The sequence below is a fragment of the Armigeres subalbatus genome, chromosome 1, assembly GCF_024139115.2.
Source record: "Armigeres subalbatus isolate Guangzhou_Male chromosome 1, GZ_Asu_2, whole genome shotgun sequence".
In the NCBI taxonomy this organism is placed as follows: Eukaryota; Metazoa; Arthropoda; class Insecta; order Diptera; family Culicidae; genus Armigeres; species Armigeres subalbatus.
This window is the reverse complement of record NC_085139.1, coordinates 246,687,768-246,706,774: the sequence shown is the minus strand read 5'-3', so window position 1 is coordinate 246,706,774 and position 19,007 is coordinate 246,687,768. Positions and strand designations below refer to the sequence as shown.

The 19,007-nt window shown below is 37.8% G+C and overlaps 1 protein-coding gene across 7 annotated transcripts in view; it reads left to right on the top strand.

Annotated features, from left to right (window-relative positions):
• Positions 1–19,007, top strand: part of LOC134206369 (uncharacterized) — a 446,638-nt gene that overhangs the window by 61,832 nt on the left and 365,799 nt on the right. The gene's annotated exons all lie outside the window — the stretch shown is intronic.

The following is a 19,007-nucleotide window of genomic DNA, read 5'->3' as shown; positions in this document are numbered from 1 at the left end:
TTATTTTTTGTGTATATATTGTGTTAGGAATGTTTGTCGGAGTATACCCCTTGATCAGGCGAAGCATCGCCAATAACTTCACTCTAGGCCAAGCAAATTACCAACACGCACAACACCCAATCAAACGCTGCACACTGGGGATTTTCAAAACCAAAAGGCTCGAAATTCAATTACTCCAGCTGACGCTGCAAAATTTCCAGAAAGTAGATGTTTCGTCAAGGGAAAAAGTGCGATAAATCGATTGCGCGGGGTTTCGTGCTGGTCAGACCACTTTAAAGTGTCCATTTTGCCCAAATTCCCCTGAAAATCACAATATTTCTACTATGCCTTGAACTGACGCTGATATTTTTTCAATAATTATAAGTTTCCTGAAGCGAAAAAGCGTGATAAATCGATTGCGAGGGGTTTAGTGCTGGTCAGACAACTTTGAAGTATCCATTTTGCCCAAATTCCCTTGAAATCACAATATTTCTACTATGTTTCGAACTGACGCTGATATTTATTCAATAATTATAAGTTTCCTGAAGGGAAAAAGTGTGATAAATCAATTGCGATGGGTTTCATGCTGGTCAGAACACTTTGAAGTGCCCATTTTGCCCAAATTCCTCTAAAAATCACAATATTTCTACTATGCCTCGAACTGACGCTGATATTTTTTCAATAATTATAAGTTTCATGAAGGGAAAAAATGTGATAAATCGATTGCGAGGGGTTTCGTGCTGGTCAGATCACTTTAAAGTGCCCATTTTGCCCCAATTCCGATGAAATCACAATATTTCTCCTATGCCTCGAACTGACGCTGATATTTGTTCCATGATTATAAGTTTCCCTTAAAGAAGCAGTACTATGAATCGATCGCGTGGGACCTCATGCTGGTCAGACCACTTAGAGGGGCTCATTTTGCCCCAATTGCCCTGAAATCAAAATATTTCTGCTGTGTTATGTGCGAACTGACGCTGATATTTCTTCAATAAATATATGTTCCCTGAAGGAAAAAAGCGTGATAAATCGATTGCGAGGGGCTTCGTGCTGGTTAGATCACTTTGAAGTACCCATTTTCCCCAATTACCCTGAAATCACAATATTTCTGCTACGCCTCGATCTGACGCTGATATTTGTTCTATAATTATAAGTTTCCCTAAAGAAAAAGTACTATAAATCGATTGCGCGGGATTTCGTGCTGGTCAGTCCACTTTGACATGCCCATTTTACCCCAATTCCCCTGAAATAACAATATTTCAGTTGTGCATCGAACTGACGCTGATGTATGGAACTCTGAGTCTTCATTCGAGACATGTGTTCTCTTCTAAGACAAGACTGATAAATGCTTAAAAGTAAGGAATGACAGAGAGGGGAAATGCATGTTTCATATCCTACCTTACCGTCAGCCGTAAAAATGCATTCTTCGGAAAAAGAGATCATATTTCCTCTTGCCTTAAACCGAGAAAATATGAATTTATAATAAGAATCATATTCTTTCTTGCCTTCCGCCAGGTAAATGAATCCCTCAAAGAAGAGATCATATATCCCCTTGCCTTAAACCGAGCGAAAGACTGAATTCAAAGAAAAAAAAACCCGAATTGATCCACCTAGCAGTGATTGCCTTTCTCGTGCATTATTAAACAACCCAATCAAACAATCAAATGCATTATCGGAAAATTCGTTGAAAAATGCTGAATTATTTGTCACATTAATTTTAAAATCACTAAGTATTATTTAGTATTTTAGTATTATTAGCGTGCGCGTTTTATGCGAGCTTTTTTATTATATCAGAAAGCTGCAGAAACGTTCTGGTGTTATGCGTCGTAACTTGCATGCAATCAAAGCTTGCGTTTCAATTGTTGTACATACTAAACTGCCGTTATACGCATAACTGTCCCATGTATATAGGAAATCCAACCAAACATGTGACAAATGTGCGTATGACGGCAGTAAAGTCGTGTACTAAATCGAGTAGAAGAGCTTGCATGGGTTGATACTTCAAGGCATTTTATGGCATGCTATAACTTAATTACTATGTTTCATAACTATTTTAATATTTAGATTTTTTTGGAATGCGCAATCGTTATGAAATTCAATAGTGATCAACTACGCTTTATTCTATGTAACTTGATGCAAGAGAATCGGTTTAAATTAGTATGTGAATTTACACGCACGCACACACACACATACACACGGACAAAGAGACACTTACTCAGTTCGTCGAGCTGAGTTGATTGGTATATAACATTATGGGTCTCTGTTCTCTGAGCTTTCTATAAAAAGTTCGATATTGGAGTGCAATGATAGCCTTTCGGTACAACTTTGTTGCACGAGAATGGCAAAAGCCATATTCCCTCTTGCCTTCTGCTGGGCAAATGCTTGACTTGCCTTAAACCAAGCGACTACACGAATTAAAAGAAGGAATCAAATATATCTTATATCTTCTTATTATTATCTTCCCTTGTCATAAACCATAAAAATACATCAATTGAAAGAAGGAAGAATCAAATTGATTAACATTGGTTCTAGTTAAAAAAAATTACTTTGGAAGCATTCGAAAAAAGGATTCATATCTTCGTTTTCCATATGCCGGGAAAATGCATCCTTTGAAGAAAGAATCGCACAAGACAAAGTGTGTTTGAACAATATGTTTCTACCTCCTGAAGAGTGTTCTTCATTGAATTTTATTGTCTTTTCCGCAACATTTCGTAACATTTTTGTTGAGAAAATATCAGCGTCACTTCAAGATGAAGGAAAAATATTGTGATTTTCAAGAGAATTGTCCAAAATGGACACTTCAAAGTGGTCTGACCAGCACGAAACCCAACTTAATCGAATACTCGCACTTTTTTCTTCAGGAAACATATATTTATTAAAGAAATATCAGCGTCAGTTCGAGGCATAGCAGAAACATCGATTTTAAGGGAAATATCGGCAAAATGGGCACTTTTAAGAGGTCTGACCAGCACGATACCACCCGCAATCGATTTAGCGCACTTTTTATATTTATTTATTGAAGATTTATTGAAGAAATTCAGCGTCAGTTTAAGGCATAGTAGAAATATTGTGATTTCAGGGGAATTAGGGCAAAATGGGCACTTTAAAGTGTTCTGACCAGCACGAAACCCCTCGCAATCGATTTATAATTATCGAAAGAATATCAGCGTCAGTTTTAGGCGTAGCAGAAATATTGTGCATTCAGGGGAATTGGGGCAAAATGGGCCCTTCAAAGTGGTCTGACCAGCACGAAACCCCTCGCAATTGATTTATCACACTTTTCCCTTCATGAAACTTATAATTATTGAAAAACTATACCACCAGCACGATACCACCCGCAATCGATTTAGCGCACTTTTTCCCTTCATGAAACATATATTTATTGAAGAAATTCAGCGTCAGTTTAAGGCATAGTAGAAATATTGTGATTTCAGGAGGAATTTGGGCAAAATGGGCACTTTAAAGTGGTCTGACTAGCACGAAACCCCTCGCATTCGATTTATCACACTTTTTCCTTACAGGAAACGAGGTATAGTTCGAGGCATAGCAAAAATATTATGATTTTCAGGGGAATTTGGGCAAAATGAGCACTTTAAAGTGGTCTGACCAGCACGAAATCCCTCGCAATCGATTAATCACACTTTTTCCCTACAGGAAACTTATAATTATTGAAAAAATATCAGCCTCAGTTCGAGGCGTAGCAGAAATATTGTGATTTTAGGGGAATTCGGGCAAAATGGGCACTTTAAAGTGATCTGACCAGCACGAAACCCCTCGCAATCGATTAATCACACGTTTTCCCTTCAGGAAACTTATAATTGTTGAAAAAATATCAGCGTCAGTTCGAGGCATAGTAGAAATATTGTGATTTTTAAGGAATTTGGGCAAAATGGGCACTTTAAAGTGATCTGACCAGCACGAAACCCCTTGCAATTGATTTATCACACTTTTTCCCTTCAGGAAACTTATAATTATTTAAAAAATATCAGCGTCAGTTTGAGGCGTAGCAGAAATATTGTGTTTTCAGGGGAATTTGGGCAAAATGGGCACTTTAAAGTGGTCTGACCAGCACGAAACCCCTCGCATTCGATTTATCACACTTTTTCCCTACAGGAAACTTATAATTATTGAAAAAATATCAGCGTCAGTTCGAGGCATAGCAGAAATATTGTGATTTTTAGGGGAATTTGGGCAAAATGGGCACTTTGAAGTGATCTGACCAGCACGAAACCCCTCGCAATCGATTAATCACACGTTTTCCCTTAAGGAAACATATATTTTCTGAAAATTTTGGAGCGTCAGTTGGAGTAATTGAATTTCGAGCCTTTTGCTTTTGAAAATCCCCAGTGTGCGCTGTATCAATAATTGTCCCTTTGACATTATCTATTTGCTATTCGTTATCTGTTACTGAGCAAAACACAGGACAGTGCAGACTTAGAACTATTTTTAAACTTAAAACGCAGTAATGGATTTCTAATTAAAATTATGTTTGTTACTACTTACACCTCATTCGTTCTAGAACTAGGATACTTAACCCTTATCCGATATACGTCTAACGGTAGGAGTAAAAATTAACTTAAAAATTGAATATCTCTGGCGTTTCTGAACCGATTTGAATATTTTTTTCTCAGAAGAACCGGGTAGAAAATAAAGTTTGGCTTCTTGGTCCCGGAGTTATCCCGGATCGTACCGGGGTAGTTTTATTTTTACTGGTGGGTAACGGCGACTGAATATTTAGTCTATGCTGTTAAAATTACCTAATACTGTGAGTGGGGGATCTATATCAGACATGTTCTGCCCGTAATGGAACTTTTTCTAACCAGTCCACAATAGGAAAGCCCCATATAAAGGTGTGGCCAAAACTACCAAAAGGCCAATTTTCGATTTGGGCGACTAAAATGTGATGAATACACAGCTTATAACCTATATTTCTATAATCAGGACGGTTTTAATTTTTTAGATTTTTCAGGGAGGGGTGGGGGCGTTCAAACTAGCCCCTCCTAAAAAAGATATTTTTACATTTTTTGGAAAAACGGACAGCTTTGCCATGTTTTCGTCTCAAAAGTAACATATTTATATACCGTTACAAAGCTCTTAAACAGATCTATGCAATAGGCTTGCTATTGTAATAATAGATCCGTCCAGAAATTATTTTTTAGTAGTTTTGTAAAAGCATATTTTACGCAATATTTAACGAACAAAACAGTTTGGTACCCCGCAATACCCCGCAGTAAAACATCATGCACTACACTTAAGCTTAAGCTACTCTTAAGCTTTGAGGACCATGAATAAAATTCTGCCCAAATTCACAACTTTGTAAGATACATGAATTTTAAAAATTGTGCATTTTTGCCTTTCTCGTGTACTCGTGTACGTAGAAGCCATATGATCGCTCTAAAAGCATTAAAAAAAGCCTATACACTCATAGCGTTGTATACATATCGACTCAGTTCGAAGAATTAAGATGATGTCTGTGTGTACGTGTGTGTGAATGTCTGCATGTATGTGAGCAAAAATGGTCTTAACTCTTTTTTAAGCACTTACTCTAAACCGATTTACTCGCAACAAGTTTCATTCGACAGAGAACGTTGTTCCATTGTTCCCTATTGAAAAAAGGCTGGATCGGACTATGGGCTCAAAAGTTATGGCCAAAATACATTTTCTTATAATGTACGAGAAAGACAACATTACCGCTAGGGGGATTAATCAGGTGTTTTGGTGAACTTTTTATTTTTCAATTTTAATCTGAGTTACTTAATAATGCCACTTCAATTGAATTTGGTGACGAACACAATTTACATAACATTTTTGGGGAGGGTTATGTTTTAACGTTGCGCATATTTCGAGAAAGAATCATCTACATATCATATAAAAAGCGTTACTCAGTGAGAAGGGAAGTTTTGACATTACTACATTATAGGAGCGAGTTATAGATTTAACCATAACGTGTCATAACGTGTTGAATGAGTAGTGTGTTGAATAACTCCTTGGCACAATACCTTTTTATAATTATGAAAGAAATCTTAATGAAATATCAAATAAATGAAATTCTATTTCGTTGACGTCACAATATGACGCTGATTGAATCTGTTCTACCGTCCTTTGATGGTTTAATAAGTTCTGCTCAGTGAATTTTCAACACCAGAAGCAGATAGTGCTTTTTTGATGATTTTAGGAAATCTGTGTTGCGTCCATTTGTCTGTGACACGAATATACAGTTTATATGACCATTAGTATTTTATCCAGCATCAAACAGGCTTATTGCAAGCCAAAAAGTGACCAAATTCCGTTGGTTTTGTACAATATGACAAAAATCGATACTATGCCGAAAATTGGCCCCATACCCCATTGAAGGCTCAGAAAAAATATTTTTCTTTCCTATCTATGTTTTAATGATGAATACCACTGTTTATTGCAGGATTCATAATTTTGGCCAAAAATACCTCCTTTTTTTCTATTGTGGCAGTCTAGGGATTTTCCCGTCTTCCGGAACCGGTTTTTAGGGATCTATATCCCGTGAAGGCCAATTTGGAAAGGAAAGTCTAAATATTGCTTGCGACACATCATATGTCATAATTTTACGATCAGAAGCCTGAAAATGATCTTCGGAAATTGATATTGCCTAGACTGGCCACATTGGCATGGTCCTAGGGCATCAGGAATCCGGTTCCGATGGACCAATTTTGCGAATGTTCCAAATATAACTTGTGACACATCTTATGTCATAACTTTGCGATCAAGAGCTCCAAAGTTACCTCCGGGAATTTATATGGCCTAACATGATCACATTGGCATGGTCCTAGGGCATCCGGAATTTAATCCCGGCTTCCGGAATCTAGTCCCACTTTTGCGAAAATTCCAAACATGGCTTGCGACATGTTATAAGTAATTGTTTTGCAATCAGGAATCCGAAAGTGATTTTCGGGAATTGATATGACCTTACTTGTCTCCAGTTAGCCGTGCGAGCAGAGGTGTAGGATTGCCAATCCGAAAATGGCGATTTCAATTCTCAGCCCGGACGATTTTGGGTTGAAACCCATTTCAATGTGGTTTGGTTAAGTCATATCAATTACCGGAAGTCATATTTGTAATTTTCGCAAAAGTCATTAAAATTCCAAGATGTCTTTTTATAACTCATGATCACAAAATAATGACACATCATAAGTCTCAAGTCATATTTGAAATTTTCGCAAAAGTAGTAAACCGGGACCGGTGTCTGAATGCTTAGGACGATGTCAAAGTGATCAGATTAGGACATATCAATTCCACGAGGTCACTTTCGAACTCCTGATCACAAAGTTATTACATATGATTTGTCGCAAGTCATACTTGGAATTTTCGCAAAAGTGGTCTACTGGGACCGGATTCCGGATGCTCTAGGATTATGCCAATGTGACCATGTCAGGTCGTATCAATTCCACGAGATCACTTTTTAACTCTTGATCGCATAATTATGATATATGATTTGTCACAAGTCATATTTGTAGTTTTCGCAAAATTTGTCCACCGGGACCGGCTTCCGAGTGTCCTAGGGCTAGGACCATGCCAATTTGACCAGGCTTGGGCATATCAATTCCTGTAGATCACTTTTAAGCTCCTGATCGCAAAATTATGACATATGATATGTCGCAAGTCATATTTGGAATTTCCTTTCACGGGATGTAGATCCCTTATAGCCGGTTCCGGAAGGGCGAAAAATCCCTAGACTGGTTAGAAGAAGTTCTATTACGGGCTGAACATGTCCGGAATACGTCCCAGAGTTGACCAATCACAGTATTAGAGAGTTTTAACAGCATAGACTAAAGATGCAGTCGCCAATACTCACCATTAAAAAAAACTACCTCCGGAACGATCCGGAATAACTCCGGGACCAAGTGGCCAATCCTAATTTTAAGTTACTTGTCATAATCTAGAAATCTATCCGGTTCGTCCGAGAAAAAAATATACAAATCGGTTTAGAAACGGTTTAGAAACTCCTTCCTTCAGACCTTATAAGGGTTCTAACTACGTGTCTAAAGCGAATTTGTTGCTGAAAAGTGAAAAACGTGGAAACTAAATGTGAGTTGTACGAAAGCATTATCTGTAGCGTGCAAAATAAAAAATAAATACAATTTACAGCTCTTCTAGCTAACTTCAGAGGAAAAATCCGATGTTGAATGTGGAATCGTTTTTTTTGTCGTTTTTTATCTCTCAGGTGTACCGAAAGGCTATATGTATATTTACACCCAGTTTTTTTTACGCGGTTGGAATTCATTAATTTCTCTTTCACAGGTTTTAAATAGCCCCTGAATTTTCTTTGATTTTCTGTGATTTTTTTTTCGTGGGATTAACTCATTGTTTCATTGACGCTGACGGTCTAAAACGAAATTTTGACAGCAAGTCTGCAGGGCCGACTTTCATATACCAGCTCGATGATGAAGTGATGTCGGTATGTGCGTGCGCGAAAAAAACCACTCACGTTTTAGGCACTTTTTCTTCTCCGATTTACTTGCAACAAAATGCATTCGACGTGGAATCCTCAGGCACAGGTGCCACAAGAGATTCAATAAAAATTCCCTTTAGTGTTTCTGCGAAAGTTTTCAGAAAAGTTTGTGCAAGATTTGTTTTCTTTAACATGTAAATTTTCTAAAAAATATTTCAGAGCATTACCAAATGATTTTTGCTAGAAAAGCTTTCAAATGCAGTCGACTCTCTACATCTCGATGTTCTACGTCTTGATATCTCTCCCTATGTCGATGGTTTGCTCAATTCTTTCAATTTATTCATTTTTGCTTTCTACATCTCGATAACCTCCGTATCTCAATATCTCTCTATCTCGAAGTGTTCTGGTCATATTTTGTTCAGGATTTAGGGAGATATATTCAAAATTTCTAGGCTACTAGACCACCTTGGGACAATAACAAACACATTCGAAACAAGAAAATACATTTCTGTTGTACCCATATAAATTTTCCTTCCATTTCTCGATCTCACCTTATCTCAAAGGTCCCTTCAATATTGAGATGTGGAGAGGCGACTGTAATACAAATACAGCAAATACATGTCATCGAAGTAGTCGATGGGTGATGTCGCATCGAAAAAGAAAGTGAAAGAAGCAGCCCAACCAAGACAAGTAGATTAATCAAAACAAATCGAGTACACCCATTCCCATAAAGCACCAAGGTTTGGAACGCATATGGTTTTATTGCTTGTGTTTACAATTTTCAGTTCCGGTGTGGAAGCGCGTGCCAAATAACTGACTTTTTCGGCTTTCGCTCCAGTTCGAGGGCCGTTTGATGCGTTGATCGAGAGAAAGCACCAAACTTGTGAGATTTAATTAACTTTGTTAGGGGCCGTACACTAATTACGTAAGCAATTTTTCTGGGTTTTTCAACCCCCCCTCCCTCATGTTAGATTTGTCCTATACAAATCAATTTTTATTTATAAGGAGCGTAAGAAAATGGCCGACCCCATCCCCCCATAAGTGCTTACGTAATTAGTGTACGACCCCTTACCTTTATCAGTTTTTGAAGCAGAAAATCACCTGGAGTGGCATGTTTTGTTTTCTGCAGAAGTGCATCGTCACCCTTTTTTTTGAACATTTTTCTCTATTCAAAAAATATTTTGAAGGGTGAAATTCAAGCACTCATTTCGATCGACAAAATGTTTAGTTTTTTGACAAGCGTTTTGAGAAAGGAATAATAAAAATAGTTTGACTGGAAGCGACAATTGTTTATTTATGAGAATAATTTTTATAATCAATCGCTTTCTTTCAATTTTCAGGGCCACTCACTATAGAAATGTTCAAGATATTAGCGAAGAATGCTCGCTTAAGCTCAAGCGAGGGCTACATGCTACATGCGAATATTTCACTAAATATGGATATTCCCTTACCAAAAACAATGAAATGGAATTTGATTAGTTTCTTATTTTTGTGATTTTTTCAGCATTGTTAGCCTGTTAGCATGATATAGGTCAGTGATCCCCAAAGTGCGGCCCTCGAAGCCTTTTCCTGTGGCCCGCGAAGGATTTCATAATATACACTACATGTGGCCCATTGAAAAACATTACATTCAGGACAAAACTTTTTATCATGACCTGTTTTTCGTTGTTTATTTATTTATTGTACATGGTCTTCAACTTATAAATTACACAGAGTGATTGTTTGACTTAATCCTATTTTAAATACTAATTTAGTAACATTAAAGTCGAAAAAACAACACACTTCGTTGAATAGTCTGCAGCATAAGTCCAATGGATTATTTTGACCGTAGTGTGTGCGGTGGCCATGGATCCATAACAGTTGACGATTCCTGAGTTGACGAGAAATGAAATGAAATGTTGCATGAAATCGAACATTCTCCAGGATGTAACGGCAGTCGATGTTGAACGTTATGACGTCGAAAACAAACATCCTCTGAAGCATCAGTCGACGGTCTGCCATTGGTTGTAAGTCAATCAAAGCACAACGATTTCGATATGGAGGCAGGTTTGATGGATCGTTCCATGGTAAGCGGCGCAAGGCGTAGTTGATGAAGCGTTTCTGTATTCTCTCGATGCGTTCAATGTGAACGGAATGATATGGAGCCCAGATTTGCACTCCATACTCTAGTATGCTCTGAATTAATGCACAATATAATGATTTGAGAGCATGGATATCATCGAATTGTGCTGTATTCCGCCGTAAGAATCCAAGCAAAGCATTGGTCTTAGCGATGGTAACTGATAAATGTTCCGTAAAACGAAGCTTGCTGTCGAGAACGATTCCAAGGTCTTTGATCGATGTAACCCTCTGAAGCGCTGTGTGATTCAGACAATAGTCATAGGTTATAGAAGATCGGCAACGAGTGAATGTTATGGCTTTGCATTTAGTCGGGTTCATCTGCATACCGTTGATCTTGCACCAGTTTGCAACATTCACAATATCAGTATGTAAAGCTCAACAGTCTACAAGCGGTTTTATGACACGGTATATTTTCAAATCGTCCGCATAAAGCTGTTTTCCGGAGCTCAGGTTGCTACATAGATCATTGACGAAAAGAATAAAGATGAGCGGACCTAGAATACTGCCCTGCGGTACTCCAGAGGGAATGTCATAGGCATCAGACTTGGCGCCATGTACTTTGACGAAAGCCTTGCGAGAGGATAAGTACGATTTTAACCACCGAATGATCCAAGTTTGTAAGGCCCGTCGGTCAAGTTTTTCTATCGCTAGTGTATGTGGCATCTTATCAAACGCCTTTGAAAAGTCAATATAAATAGCGTCGACCTGGCTACGGTTCTCCAATTCGTCTAGCACTGTATGAGTGAATGCCATTAGGTTGGATGTCGTCGAGCGCTTTTTCATGAACCCATGTTGATACTCGGAGATGATAGACTGTACTGCTGGGTATAACACTTCGTGCAAAAGAATCTCAAAAACTTTGGCGAAACAGTTCAAGATTGATATCGGACGGTAGTTCTCAACACTATGTATGTTACCGGATTTGTACACGAGAACGATCGAAGCAAGCATCCGGGAAAACACTACCGCTTATAGATCGATTGAAAATTGAAGCAATGGGCATTGCCAGCGATGAAGCACATTGTTTGATGAACGTGGGCGGTGAGTGATCGGGTCCTGGTCCTTTTGATGTGTCCAGCGAGCTGAGAGCTTCAAAAATATCTGCATTCCTAAAAGTGACTTGAGGAAGCCGGACGGAATACGACGGAAGACTTTCGATGTAGCTTTGATCCAATGAAGCAGGACTGTCGTCATGTACTGAGCGGAAGAAGCTGGCAAACAAATTTGCTGTTGCGTCAGGTGATCGAGTAGAAAGCGTAAGATAAGTGAGGTCAACAGAGATATTGTTCGACCCCATCCGTTTTTTAATGTAGACCCAGAACGATGAAGGATCATTTTTCAAATTTGCTTGAAGGCTTTCCATGTACTAACGGAACCGACAATGCTGCATACGAGGATATTCTTCTTCAGCTAAGGTACATTGGGGCAAGTTGAAATGCGGGGTAAGTTGAAACGGAAGCTGTAATTTAGATCAGCAATGACCGAATGCCCTGATTATTTTTTTCAACCATGTACTTCCCTAAACGCTCCTTCTGACTATCATTCCCGGAGAATTGCAATTACTAAAAGCAATCCCTGCTACTGTTTATTTTTCGCCTTTTGCAAAATCCAAACCAACTTCTTGACGTGCCAATGAAAGAGATCTCAAAATGATGTTTGGAAGAGTTTTTTCATCAAATTTTCACGGTAGGTGATCATTCAATGTCGAATAAGCATAACGATTATGAAAAATTGATGAAAGATACGTTTTAATTTTTGTATTTTGCTCGTTTCATATTGCTCCGCATTTTCAACCCATCGGGGCAAATAGAAATGCGTGGTGCGGGGCTAGTTGAAACAACGATTCAATACGTCACTCTCGCAGAATTCAACATAGTCTGAAATACATTCGGAAAACAAAAATTAACAGAAAGGTTCAAAATTCTGTAAATTAATTTTAATAAATTTCCGCCCATATTGTCATGAATGCAACCCAAGATGCAACCCTTCTACAATCTTCACAAAAAAATAAACTGAAAAGGGGCCATGTTCAAGCTGCACGGTCTAGTTTTGAGAATCTTAATCTACTTTACCTCGCTGTGAGCACTGGGTCTCAAAAAATAAAACATAGAACATGTAAACATTTCGTTAACTCCACCTTTCACTTCCCCAGCCCATTTTCTCCAATCGAAAGTCTATGAGAGATACGCTGGTTGATTAATGTGGATTTATGAAAAATCCACAGCCGAATTAATTAAGCGTACAATTCAAAAAAAGAGTATAGAATATAAAAATCTGGAATGTGACTTTTATGCGAGTAAATATCAAGATGAGACAACACAAGTGGGATTTGATTTTCAAATTTCTAGAACAAAGCCTACTTTTCTATTAGGGTTTTAGGAGACAATTTTAAGCTAATTTCTGATATCAAAATCGTCAAAAATTTACATGGGACTCCTATGTGAATCTTGGCAGTATAGTCACCTTTACAACCTCGTGCATCTTTAGTCACACTGAGTACATATATTTTTTGTTTTTAATACGGTACAGTTAGCTTATGTCTGTATACAGCGCAGTGTTTCAACTTACCCCGATATGCGGGGCAAGTTGAAACGATGCATATAAAAAATAATTTTAGTGTGCAAAATATTTATAACAAAGTTTTATAAGGTTGCTTATTTTTTATGTATAATCTTTGGCCCGAACTAGCAAACACCGCAAACGGATTCAAAATTTATCAAAGGGTAATTTTTTTACAGCACTTCTAAGTTCAACTTTGAAAAACCGTTTCAACTTGCCCCGGTGTACCTTAACCGCAGATTAGCCGCGTTCACTTCAATCCTGTTTCGGAAGAACTTCTTTCTGCATTTCCGCAGGCGATTGGGAAGATTCCGAAGCTGTGGCATTCACCAGGGTTGATTGTACTTCTTAGATGGTCGGAAAATTTTGACCGGTACGTTTTCTCGGCTGATCTGTTCGATGGTGCGATAAAACGCGGTAACAGAGTCGTCGATTGAGGCATAATTCATAACATGATTCCAGTCCAGGGCAGCAATCCGTGCATTGACGATTTGATAATCACACCTGTTGAAGTCGTAGTCAACGGTAGATATTGGCACTGATCTTTCATCGCGAGAACGGACGTCAACGGTTAAAACTAATGGCTTGTGATGAGGGTCAATTTTTAAAAGAGCAGATGGCGACTCGAAGAGATCTATGATGCATGGATCGCTTACGAACACCAAGTCAAGAAGTTTGCCGTTCGCGTTCAGAAGATCATTGATCTGATGCAGACCGGAGGATAACAAGGACTCTGATAGGGCAAGCTCCTGCTCAGTTGACGCGTTGATAGGCAAATATCCGTTAATTTCATCATCGAAATTCGGCAGATTGTAACCTCCAAGGCAAACAATGACGTCGCAGGAATCGGCACGATTCAGTATCAGGCTAATAGAATCCGCGTGTTTCGTGTAGATATCAGGGCAGCTGTTTGGGCGAATGTAGATGCAGCTAACGAAAGCGAAAACTGAGGCAGAATAATGCGAACAGGGACTTGTTCTAGGCAATCACAATCGACGAGGTTTACCGAAATACACTGCAGTTCCGATTTGACAGCAATTAGTACGCCGCCACCTCTACGGAGATTACTAGTAGAAGCGTTACGATCGCAACGGTTAACAACATAGTTACTAGCAAATTCAGAGGAAGCGATGTCACAGTGAAGCCATGTTTCTGTCAGAACAACGATGCGATGTCCAGATCGCAATCGAGTAACGACAGAAGCAGAGTATTCGTTTTTGTTCTCAGACCACGAACGTTCTGATAGTACACTTTCAGTGGAAAAGAAGCGGGTTGATTCGGTTCCGATGAGGGGGGCACTGCAATCGAGGTTGAAGTATCTGAGGCAATCACAGGGAATGAAAGGACTGGAATCGAATTTGTGCTGGCTGTTATTGCTGGATCTGTGCTAATGTTGATGCTGGGTGTTGATGAACTTCTAAACCGTTCGATGTACCGGGGTCGGTTCTCTGGCCCGGCTTCCAAAAATGTCGAACACTGGAGCTAGTTTCTACAAACTCCCGAAATTCGATTTCAGAAGGCCAAACTGATGGGTCCAGCGCTTTTGATTTCCATTCTTGACTGACACCAACCTTGAAGGAGACGAACGATAACGTCGATAGTGGCCGCCCTTTTGGTATTAGCGATTTGACTACAACATCATCCACCTGCAAACATTTCTTGGTCAGATCGACAATGTCATAGAAACTTCATCCCGATCGCGAAATCTCTTCAAAGTCGGTCTGTTGTTGAACTGGAAGCGATTAGAAGCTTGGGACATAATTGCCGGAGAAAGCATATTGAACCCGCCTTGAATTTCTCGCCTTTGTTCTCGAGGCATATGTCAAGTTCACATCATTGTGATGTTCAATTTCTTATTTCATGAATGTTATGTAAGCTATCTGCAACATAGTTACTTTCATGCATTTCCCCTAGTTATAAAATAGCAAATGTCTATTTTTTGGTGCATATTAAAGCGTGTTAAATGTTGTATGGCAGGTAAAAATAATAATGTCATACACTGCTACACATATTCATACGTATTTAAGAATTCTTTCAGTTTTATTCATAATTAGGTAAGATGTGGCAAATTTCTACTAAAAAATCCTTGATTTTTAACTCCAGAAAATTTGTCATGCTAACGTACTTCACGCTATGAAAATATTTAACAAGCGGTCTTACCGCACGGCTAAGGAGAGGTAAACCACATACCAACTAAATAGTTCAAACTGATTCATTGTTGAACCTTTTACTATGTTTTTATATGCCAGGTAATAATTAAATTTTTAACTTTTTGAGACCGATATTTTGTTTATAGTCAATTGTAGTTTTCTAACTCACCCAAAGAACAGACTCACTGCGACCCACCAATGCAACAGAAGAAATCCTAAACTCCTGTCCCGGTGTTGTAAAAAACGCCACAATCACAAACCGCAAATCTTCTCGTCTTCAGCGTGTGGTGTCGGTGGCAGTTCGCTCGCCACATGCAGCGGAGCTGTAAATTATCTGCTTCACCGGTTAACCGGTGCCATTCATTGATTACGTAACGCGTCTCCGTATCGAGAGCGTTACGGTTCGTGCAAAATTTTCTTAGAAGATATATAAAAAACACGCAAAAGTGGGAGTAAGTTAATATACCTAAATTAAGAAAACACGTAATGTATGGAGACAGTCGTTATTTATAATACGATGTTTATCAGCCGGCGCCGCCGCCAAGTGGCAAAACCGGCGGAATCAGCTGGTGGCTGTTTCCCGTCGCGAAGATGAGTCACCGAGGCAGAAGACACCAATTATTGCGGTGGGCATCCGGGCAGAGAGCATCATTGTTTGAGCTTCGAGGCACAGAGATTTTCGTTTGTTTATATTTTCTTTCGGAGCAGTAAAAATGGTTTTCTTCAAACATTGATACTACTTATCTCTACTTATGATTAAATGGTTAATCGTACGCTTACGTTTCACTAATCATTTTATTCATGTGATGATTGTGAATAGCACTTTCGGTAAATACTATTGTAAATTTGCTTTGAATTTCCAAATGAACATTTAATAAAATGGAATCTAGGAACCATCTGAATTTCTAATGGAAATAAATTCAAATTTTCTCTTGAAATTCTTCCCAATTTAACCGAAATTTCCACAAAATGTCACCCGCACAAATCTAAGCAAAATTGAATAACTCTGTTAGAAAGTCCGAAACTCCTATAGAAATTGATACGAATCTCTTTCCGAATTTACAAAAGAAATTTATTCAAATTTTTATCGGATTGCTATAAATAAGAATAATTTTCTAATCATACAAATCTTAACTTATCCTGGATTTTTTTTAAATATCGCAAGACCAAAACTACCCACGGAAATTCATTCAAATATGTGCAAAACTGTTCGAGATTCCATTGCACATTCATTGTAGCTCTCAACTGAAATTTTAATGAACTTTCGTTGAAAAAAAAAAAGATTTACCCATGAAAATTCGTCTGCATTTTCTTTGGTAATGAATTCCAATTTCCTATGGATATAGTTATAAAAACTACGAGTGGAAAGTCTTTCAAAATGTTTTTTCAAATTCATTTAAAGTTTTCATCATTGTTCTTCCTCATTCTTTGTAGAAAACTATTTGAAAGTCTCATGAAATGATTCCAGTTTTTCGAATTTTAGTCGAAAATTCATCCGAATTTGTGGCAGAAATTAATTCAAATTTGTAACAGAAATTCATTTCAAATTTCTAACGAAATTAGTCCCTATTTTCAAAGAAAATTCATTTGTTTTTCGAACAGAAATTCATGTCAACAGAAATATATCCGAGTTCAACAAAAATTCATCGTTATTTCCTATTTTTAAAAGGAATTTATTCCAAATTTTGAAAAGAAATACATTAAAATTTCCAACTTAAATTCATCCGAATTTCCAATGGAAATTCATCAGAATTTTGAACAAAAATTCATTCGAACTTCAAACAGATATTGATACGAATTTCCGAAAAAATTCGAAATTCCAGCGGAATTTCATCAAAATTTCCAAAGGAAATTCATCTAAATTTCAAACAGAAGTTTATCCAAATTTCTAACAGAAATTCATTCAAAGGAAATTCATTCGGGAATTTATTCAAATGTCCAACAGAAGTTTATCCGAATTTCAATCAGTTACTCCGCATTTCCATTGGAAATTCATCCGAATTTTGGACAGAAACTCATTAGAATTTTCTACACAAAAAACATACGAAGTTTCAGTAGAAATTTGTCTAAATTTTTAGCCAAAACAATCCAAATTTCCCATCAGAAATTCATCCTACAGAAACTCATTCGAATTTTCAAAAGAAATTCACTCAAATTTCCAATAGAAATTCATCAGAATTTCGAATAAAAATACATCAGAATTTCAAACAGAAATTCATCAGAATTCTAGCAGAAACTCATTCGATTTTCTCGAAGAAGTTCATTCAAATTTCTAATAGAGATTTGGCGAATTTTCGAAAAAAAAAAAAATCGTCCGAATTGCCAGCGGAATTGCATCCAAATTTCTAAAAGAAATTCATCTTAATTTCCAACAGAAGTTCATTCAAATTTCCAACAGAAATTCATTTAAAGAAAATTCATTCGAATCTCCAACGGGAATTTACTTAAATGTCCTACAGATATTCATCCGAATTTCCATCAGATGATATTTCGCATTTCCGACGGATAATAATTACGCAATTTTCTAACTGAAATACCGTTGGAAAGTTCAAAAGAATTCGGTTCGAAGGAGAGGCACAGAACTAAGGAATAAATCCGTTTGGAAACTGAAAGAACGGAACGAATATCTTTTGGGTTTACAAACGGGGAACCTTTGGTCTTTCCAACTTTTTTGGAATTCGGAACGAAATGGTTTTTGCGCTTTCGAAAAAAAAAATTCTATTCCTTAAGAAAATCTAAAAGGAATCCGTTTGAAATTGAAGTCCAAAATAATTTTGTCCAGAAGCTAACAAGGTTCCGTTCGGAAACCCAAAAGAATTCTATTTTGAAAGCCCAAAAGAATTTCGTTCAAAAATATAGGTAGAATGTCTTTCGGGAATCCAAAATAATTTCGATTGAAAACCCAGATAAAGGACTTGTTTTAGATTTACGAATCGAGATATTTTGGTTTTCTGAACGGAGTTCTTTTGGCTTTCAGAAGGAACTCTTCTAGGTTTTCGAATCGATTCCTATTGCGCTTCCGAACAAAATACTTTCAGGTCCTCGGAATGCCGGTTTGTTGAGGTTGAATGATCTGCAGCACCCACGCGATAGTTTTCCGTTGAAAATAATACCAAAACGCCTTCGTGCTACTGTGTCCGCTCTGCGTGAGAACTTGTTCGAACTGAGGATTAGGTCCAAACCTGCAAGTTGCTTGATTTTGATGTTTGTGCTTGCGCTGCATGTACGGGATTGGTTGTTTTACTATTTCTAAACTGTTTGCCAAATTTCAATAATTAATAGTTAAAAGTCTGGAATCCATCGAGAAACGGCTGAGATATTAACGTTCAAAGTCTAACATATTTTCGTGACGGTTTCCGATTTTCGCAATCGCAAATTGTATCCCAATATAGATAAAACAGACGTAATCCTACGTCAAAAATCACTTTATGTTGAAGTTCGGCAGCATTGCTTGATGTGCAATGAGAATTCTCGAATTGATGAATATTCAATACGATTCAATACGGATGGGTCATATATAACCAAATACGAAAATCAGCTGTCAAAAATCAGTTTTAAGAGATAGAGCCTTGCTTTCTTCAGCAAAAAAGTTCATCAACTGTACCATCCAGGAAAAATATTGCACAGGTCAGGTTACGGGCACTAGGATGATCTAGAGCATCCAAACTATCCTTGAGTTGTAATTTTGATGTTCTAAGGAATCAACACCATACTTTAACATATTCTGGTTGAATAATTAAAAGTGAAATGCTTTATGATAAAATTCTGCGCCTGTA